General features: G+C 40.8%; 1 long non-coding RNA gene across 1 annotated transcript in view; it reads right to left on the bottom strand.

The window, feature by feature from the left end:
- Nucleotides 1–204: 204 nt before the first annotated feature.
- LOC126384998 (uncharacterized) overlaps nt 205–7,102 on the bottom strand; it is a 10,541-nt gene continuing 3,643 nt past the window's right edge. The window contains exons 3-4 of the long non-coding RNA XR_007569376.1: nt 1,041–2,810; nt 205–523 (exon numbers count right to left, since the gene is read on the bottom strand). This is a non-coding gene — a long non-coding RNA (uncharacterized LOC126384998). The remainder of the gene's footprint in view (nt 524–1,040; nt 2,811–7,102) is intronic.

Here is a 7,102-nt window from a genome sequence, read left to right as displayed (position 1 = left end):
CTGCTTGATGGAATACCCCCCTGGTGGTAAATCAGTTTCCCCGTGGGGATTAATAAAGCTGATCTAATCTAATAAATTGAAACAGCGGGGTCATTCGAGACATTTTATGAATAGTGTAAGAATCAAAGTAATTGTAACACACTTTATTATTGTTGATACATGTTAATTTTTGATGTACATTTTTTTGGTTTTTGTTGCTGATGTTAGTATACTGTGGTTCTAGGCCTACTAGGCCAGTGATTCTTGGTAGGGGGGTCAGGAGTCTGGAGGCTTGTTAGAAAAGGTAGAGTTCAATTGCCTCCTTGGAAGAACTAGGTGGGTGCAGATAGTTTTCTGACATTGCAAGGCAACAAATGTCAAAAACAGTCTCATCACATGGATGTGGACCTCTTGGCAGGTCCAAACCGCCAAACAGGTGGGGAAGGCGGTACATCAGTAGTGATCATCCACTTGGAGAAACTGCATTCCTACTGGGGCGAATTCTGTGGCAATTCCACAGGTGAGCAACGTCCTGCAGCTCTCTCTAAAAGACGAAAAGCAAACAAGGCAAAAAAAAAAAAACACTTAAACTTGCACATCTTTTCAGTTATCCCATACTTAGGTGATACTGCAGTCATTCTTCTCCCCAAAGAGGCCGTGAAGGGATTCTAATAAATGTGATGAGGGACAATACAGTCTTTGTGTAAAATTCATTCTAAATCTCAGCTCAAGCTCATATGAGGTTTGAACAGAGAAATAATTAAGCTGTTGTGAATGTGAGTCTTTTTGCAACAAAATTTCTTTAGCAGCTCAGGAAGAAAATACTTTGGGATTAATATTCACATTGGAATTGTGAATATGAACAGCATGGAGAGGAGAAATGATCACAGCGTCCAATACTGCAGTAAACGACTGATGCAACTGGGCATATGAACAGAATTGTTATCATTATTTATTGACAGAAAAAGTCAAGCCCAGTGAAGTTAACAATTAGACCTAATTCCTTACTTAACTCATTCAAAGTGTTATCTTAATTCAACCAAAAGGGGAGAAAGACTTACCTCAGTTATTTCCAAGCATATGAACTGTATGAGATTTTTGTCAATGAAGTCCCCTGAGAAATGGTCATCAGTATTTCCCAGTGTCTCAAACTGTGAAGGTAGTAAGGTAACGCTTTAGATTACAGCCCGCAATTTACACCGTAACTATCGGGTAGTTACGGAGTAATCTGTTGTACTAACGGTGTACCAGTGTAGTACGTACCAATACATATATGTAGGTACAGGGGAACAAGATATTAAGTTATGGAATAAGGGGCTAACAATTAGTGAATTTAAAGAGAATTTATATTATAGGTTTTTTTTAACTACTGGGTACCTACTCTATTATAACAGGGTGTGTGCGACCTGCTGATCAATAATATGGACGTTTGGGGGGAATTTACAGAGAACTTATACAGTAGGTATTTTTAACTACTGGGTACCTATTCTATTATAACAGGATATGTGCGACCTATATTGATCAATAATATGGACGTTTGGGGGGAATTTACAGAGAACTTATACAGTAGGTATTTTTAACTACTGGGTACCTATTCTATTGTAACAGGGTATGTGCGACCTATATTGATCAATAATATGGACGTTTGGGGGGAATTTACAGAGAACTTATACAGTAGGTATTTTTAATTACAGGGTAGCCTACTTACTCTATTATTACAGGGTACAGCATGACAATAAAACTGAAAAATCGGAGGGAAGATGGAGGGAAGATGGAGGCAAGACTTCTGCAGCAAGTAATAAATCAGATGTGATTTTATTTCAAAATGACCTAATTACAAACAGGCAATCTACATTGTTCCTTTATATTTTCAGCGGGTAGCCTATACAACTACAGGATACATCTGTGCGTTTACTTAGGAACAAAGGTCCAGGTGACAGTATGTTGTCATGGATACTGTTGGCGTCTGATGACCGTCTCAGCTGTCGCTCACCTCACCAGCTTTACATTACTTGACACTCGTTTATGACTTCATGACTCTGCTTGCCATCGGCAGACAGAATTCACCCACCCTAGATGTGACTCACTTGTGTTCTGGTGTTAACACGCTGACAATTTTGAAGTCATTAAAATGTTGAAGGTCTTCTCCCTGGCAATTGTGTTTGTCCGGCATTACGGCTCCTCAACATGCAAGCTCACCTTTTTCCAGCTCTGTGCTCGCTCTCCTTTCATCCCAGGAAATAAATACAAATATAGCAAGATAAAACAGAACGCATATGGTTGATATACTTTACTGACAGCTTACTGTGCAGTTAATTTACAGTTTGTTCTTCCATGTTTTGAGGCAAGTAAAATCAAAACAAACATCTCACATTGTTCTCTGTATTTACAGAACAAGTGATGTAGGCTATGCAGTGGTAGTTTTCCTCGTTACATTTAGTTACAGGGTAAATACAGCTATAAAAGCACTAGTTACAGGGTAAGTACAGGATATGCGGGCTGTATTCTAAATCGCTACTAGTTCCCCCGTAGTAACATTTAGTTACAGGGTAAATACAGGGTATGCGGGCTATAATACTAAATGTAAATTGTACATTGTATATCATATAAAAAAACAAAATATTACATCCTTAACTTAGAGCCTTTACTTAACATACTTCTTATTTCAAAATAAGCAAACTGATAGCATTTAATTCTTTATTTCTTAGTTTTTCTTGCATTGCTTCATTTTGTCCTTCTTTTTCATCTTCCTTTCCACTCCTGATGAAGATGACAGGGTTGAGGTTGAGATGAGGGGAAAGAAGCTGGTGCACCTTGGCCATATGTTGAACCTATAGAGAAAAACTGTTAGTTTCAGTCTCTTAACCATAATATATAGTCTGAGATATCTGGATTTCTGACAGCCATGATGTCTCCCAGTTGGTGAGAAGCCATCAAACTGTTGGCCACACAGCCGCAAAGCCATCATCGCTGGCACTCTAGATGTGAATAAATACAATATTAATGGTCTACGTAAGGCTATACAAGAAATACTGTATAGCTAACTAAAATCAGCGCCTAATTTCTAGTTTGTCAACAGACCATTACAAATATGTAGCACATTAATAATGGAAAAGTTGCAGTTAATTTCCAATTACCGTGTGGAACAAGCTTGCAACAACAGTAGTCATCTAGCAATAAGCCATGAAACCAGAAGCATGAGTGACTTCCCCTTTAATTTTATTTTACTGACAAAACCTAAATGCAGCATAGGACATGTTTGATATGCTGCTAATCGGCAGCAAAGCAATAATAAGTGTATATAAAGTTCAAAGGAGGAAAGTTTAGCCAGCACAGTAACAACACGAAAGTTAGCTTCTGATTTGTAGCTTCCGATTCCCAGTTAAGTGAAAGTTATGGGAAACATTATTAATGGTTCATTCTCCTGTTTTGCACCACTTACACTTATTAAATAGTGTTACACATCATAGCAAAAGCCTTAAAACACAGTTTCGGAATCGTGAAACCTTTATTTTGCTTATGAAAACAGAAAAAGGGTGATTTCACTGATATTTCTCCATCAACCACATTAGATCAGGTCCAGATCAAATAACACTATGCTTATTATACTTAGACATATTTTTACCTTTTGAAATACGATCACACAATATCTCTTAAGAATACATTGTCAAATCTGTTTAATGTGGTCTGGGTGGGAAAAAAGCAGTGAAATTGCCTTTTTTCAGTTTTCCCAAAAAGATTAAAGGTTTCACAAATTTTAAACTGTGTTTTAGTGAGTCTCAGTAAGTGTCCTTAGTAATTTAGTCTAGATTTGACAAGTCTAATAACGTTAGTGGTTTTTGATTCATAAATATTAGTGAAATCACCCTTTTTTCATAAGCAAAATAAAGGTTTCAAAATTCTTAAACTGTGTTTGACAGTGTTAAGACCTTTGCTTCGATGTCTAACACTAACATTTTAATAAGTATAAGTGGTGCAAAAATGGAGAATCTGCCGCTACATATCATTATTTATGTTCCCCTAAACTTTTCCTTTCATCCTGAATCAGATGCGACGAGTCGCAAGCTAGGGTCTAGGGGATAATTGGCCGTTTTTGACTACTTTTCATTTTACCTTTAAATTTCACCTTAAAAAACTGTTTACCTTGCCTTGTTTGGTATCATTCTTTTCAGCAACCTCACCTGTATGACTTTACAATTATTTTTGCATTTTGACATACTGTATTAACACACTGGACCTAAAATCACACATAAAACATAAAATCCGAGTAGGAAAAAGTGATTTTTGACTGAAAACCACAAACATGTCTAATGAACCATTTTTGTAACTTAGAATGGAAATATAAATTGTGAACTCAAAAACTTATGAAAACATTTAGCAAACAACAAAGTTATATATAACTATTTACATGAAAATGCAGGCAATGCCTCAGGCATTTTTTGAACAACTATTTACAAAACAATCAGATGCCACACAACTTATTTGTGCCACTCTGAAAAGCAGTTCCTGTCCACCACAACACAGAGGGGCACATCAAAGGCCTGACACTTCCAGGGTGTGTCACTCCTCCTGTTGTCCACCTGGAGGCAATGTTTGCACCTCTGTCTGCCTTTTGTGGCTTTTTGGCTTGCATCTGTGGCTGTGACAATGGGCACAGGAACATGATCAGCTCTACTGCTCTGAGGAACACCTTCCTTGTCCATGCCACAAAGCTGACTCACCAGCTCCACCATGAAATCTTTGTGTGTCATGGGCTGCACCAGCTTGGCATTGCTCATCTCACGGTGCAAGATGAAGGCATTTGTTGTTGCAATGTCCAAGAAGTGCAGCAACATGGTCCTGTACCAGTGACCACTTTTTCTGTGGGTGGAGTAATACTGTATGAGCTGATCTGACAGATCAACCCCACCCATACTCTGGTTGTAGGCCACAATTGGTGTGGGACAGGGAAAGTCTCACACAGCCCAGCGTCCATCTCTGTCCTTCACCCTTCTCCGCACTGTGTCACCTGAAAATGCAGGATGGACGGTGGAGCACACAGACACCTCCCGTGTGTCCATCCACTTCACAAAAACAAGTGGGCCCTCTCTGATCCATCTCACTGATCCTCTTTCACATCTTTTGGTGAGAGCATATTCCCTCCCTCTGGGGCATCCTTTTCTGCTCTCCCTGTAGGTGCCACACGCTCCAAATTTCATGCTGGCCAGGTCCATGAATAGTTTGGGACTGGTGTAAAAATTGTCCATGTAGACGTGATATCCAGTGCCAAGACAGGATGGCTGAATAAGCTTCATGACCACATCATAAGACAGCCCATGTTCACTCACAGTTACTGCCTTGCCAGTGTATATGCTGAAATTGATGGTGTAGCCACTGCTTGACTCGGCCAATACAAAAAGTTTAATCCCCCATTTAGTTGGCTTGTCCTTCATATATTGTGTCATGCCAGTTTTTGCCTTAGTCGCCACCATCCTTTCATCCACTGCCAGCTCCCTCCTCGGGTGGTAATAAGCCTGGCAGGCACTGAGGATATCATCATAAAGAGGCCTGACTCTAAACAATTTGTCATGGCCTGGTGTTCCCTTCTGTCTGTCATTATGAACATCCTCCTCAGGATCACTGAGGTGGATGTTCCAAAATATGGATCTGAACCTGTCTCGTGTCATCACTTTGGCTGGAAGGTGTACAGACAAAACGTGATTTTGTCTCCAGTAGTCTTGGAGACTTGGCAGCGACACCAAAGACATGTACATAAGAAGACCAAAAAACTTGTACAGATCATCTGTCTCTATGTCAGTCCATTTGTACTTTTTCCCTAACTCCTTGTTTTTTGCAGCATTTTTGTTTGTGTTGCTGCAGATTTGCTTGACTGTGTCAGTGGCAAAAAACAACAGAAACAGGTCTTTTGGACTGTGTGGAGAAAGTGTCTCTACCTGGACTCCTGGTGTTCTCCGTGGCTGGAACCTGCTTACTGCTGGGGCAGTGTCAGCATCCTCCTCTGTCTTCCAGGGCTCAGAGTGGAGGCGTGGCTCTGGCTCTGCCGCCTGTGTCAGTGGAGACCGTGACCGTGTGGGCGCGCTACACCGTCCCCTCCTCTGTGCGGACCTCCGGGTGCCACTCGGTGCGCTCGTCGGAGGCTCCTTTTCCTCTCTCTCCTCTTCCAACACAAACGATGGATCATCCCCTTCATCATCAAAGTCCTCACTCTCTGGCTCCGACTCCGGATCCGCATTTCCCTCCGCTACATCCCGCTCAAAGAGGAGATGCAGTGCCTGCTCCACATTCAGGAGTCGCCTCATTTTTTTGACACGCAAAACAAAAAAACGACTGCACGACACACTAAACACACTGCACTATATATCAAACACACCACACTACACACTAACCGTACACTCCAAACACGCTAAATATCACCAAATCTCTAACTATTTCTCCGCTCACTATCGCCGTTTCCCTTTCCCTTCCCCTCTTTCGTAGCAACAAATGCTGCTGTTGCCATACTATTTTTTGATTGGTTGATGTGGCGCATTTTTCCACCAATAGGAAAGGGGGTGTGGTGGGGGGGTTTTTCCTGCTGTTTTGCTTTCAGCACTTTTGTCAGGCCGAAAAGCCCGTTTTTACCATTACTTCCTGCACCAAACGTGACAAAAATATTCAGGAAAATTATGGTGTTTATGATTTATCATAAGTCTGGTTTTATATGGCCTATCAACACAATTTAAAAAGTAGTACAAAGTTTGAAGTTCACACAAATTGAAATGGAGACTCAGTGAGGCTGTGTCTTGCTGCTACGTCGTCTTAAATTGGTCACGTGATTTTGACGCGCCGGCGCAGTTCTGGACCGCAGAGGGTTAAGCGCTGTAGTGCACGACAGGACAGTAACGTTAGCAGATTAGCTTACTGAAAGTTCCTATGTGAATAAAATCACCTGAACATGTTTCTGTGTCTGTAAGACACAAACCCACTGCATTTTTTCATCTGCGTAATATTGCGAAAATTAGGCCTATCCTGACCCGAAAAGATGCAGAAAAATTGGTCCACGCTTTTGTTACCTCAAGGCTGGATTACTGTAACTCTCTATTATCAGGTAGCTCTAGCAAGTCCTTAAAAACTCTCCAGCTAA

Source organism: Epinephelus moara, chromosome 3, assembly GCF_006386435.1.
Source record: "Epinephelus moara isolate mb chromosome 3, YSFRI_EMoa_1.0, whole genome shotgun sequence".
NCBI lineage: Eukaryota > Metazoa > Chordata > Actinopteri > Perciformes > Serranidae > Epinephelus > Epinephelus moara.
This window is presented reverse-complemented; position numbering and strand designations above follow the sequence as displayed.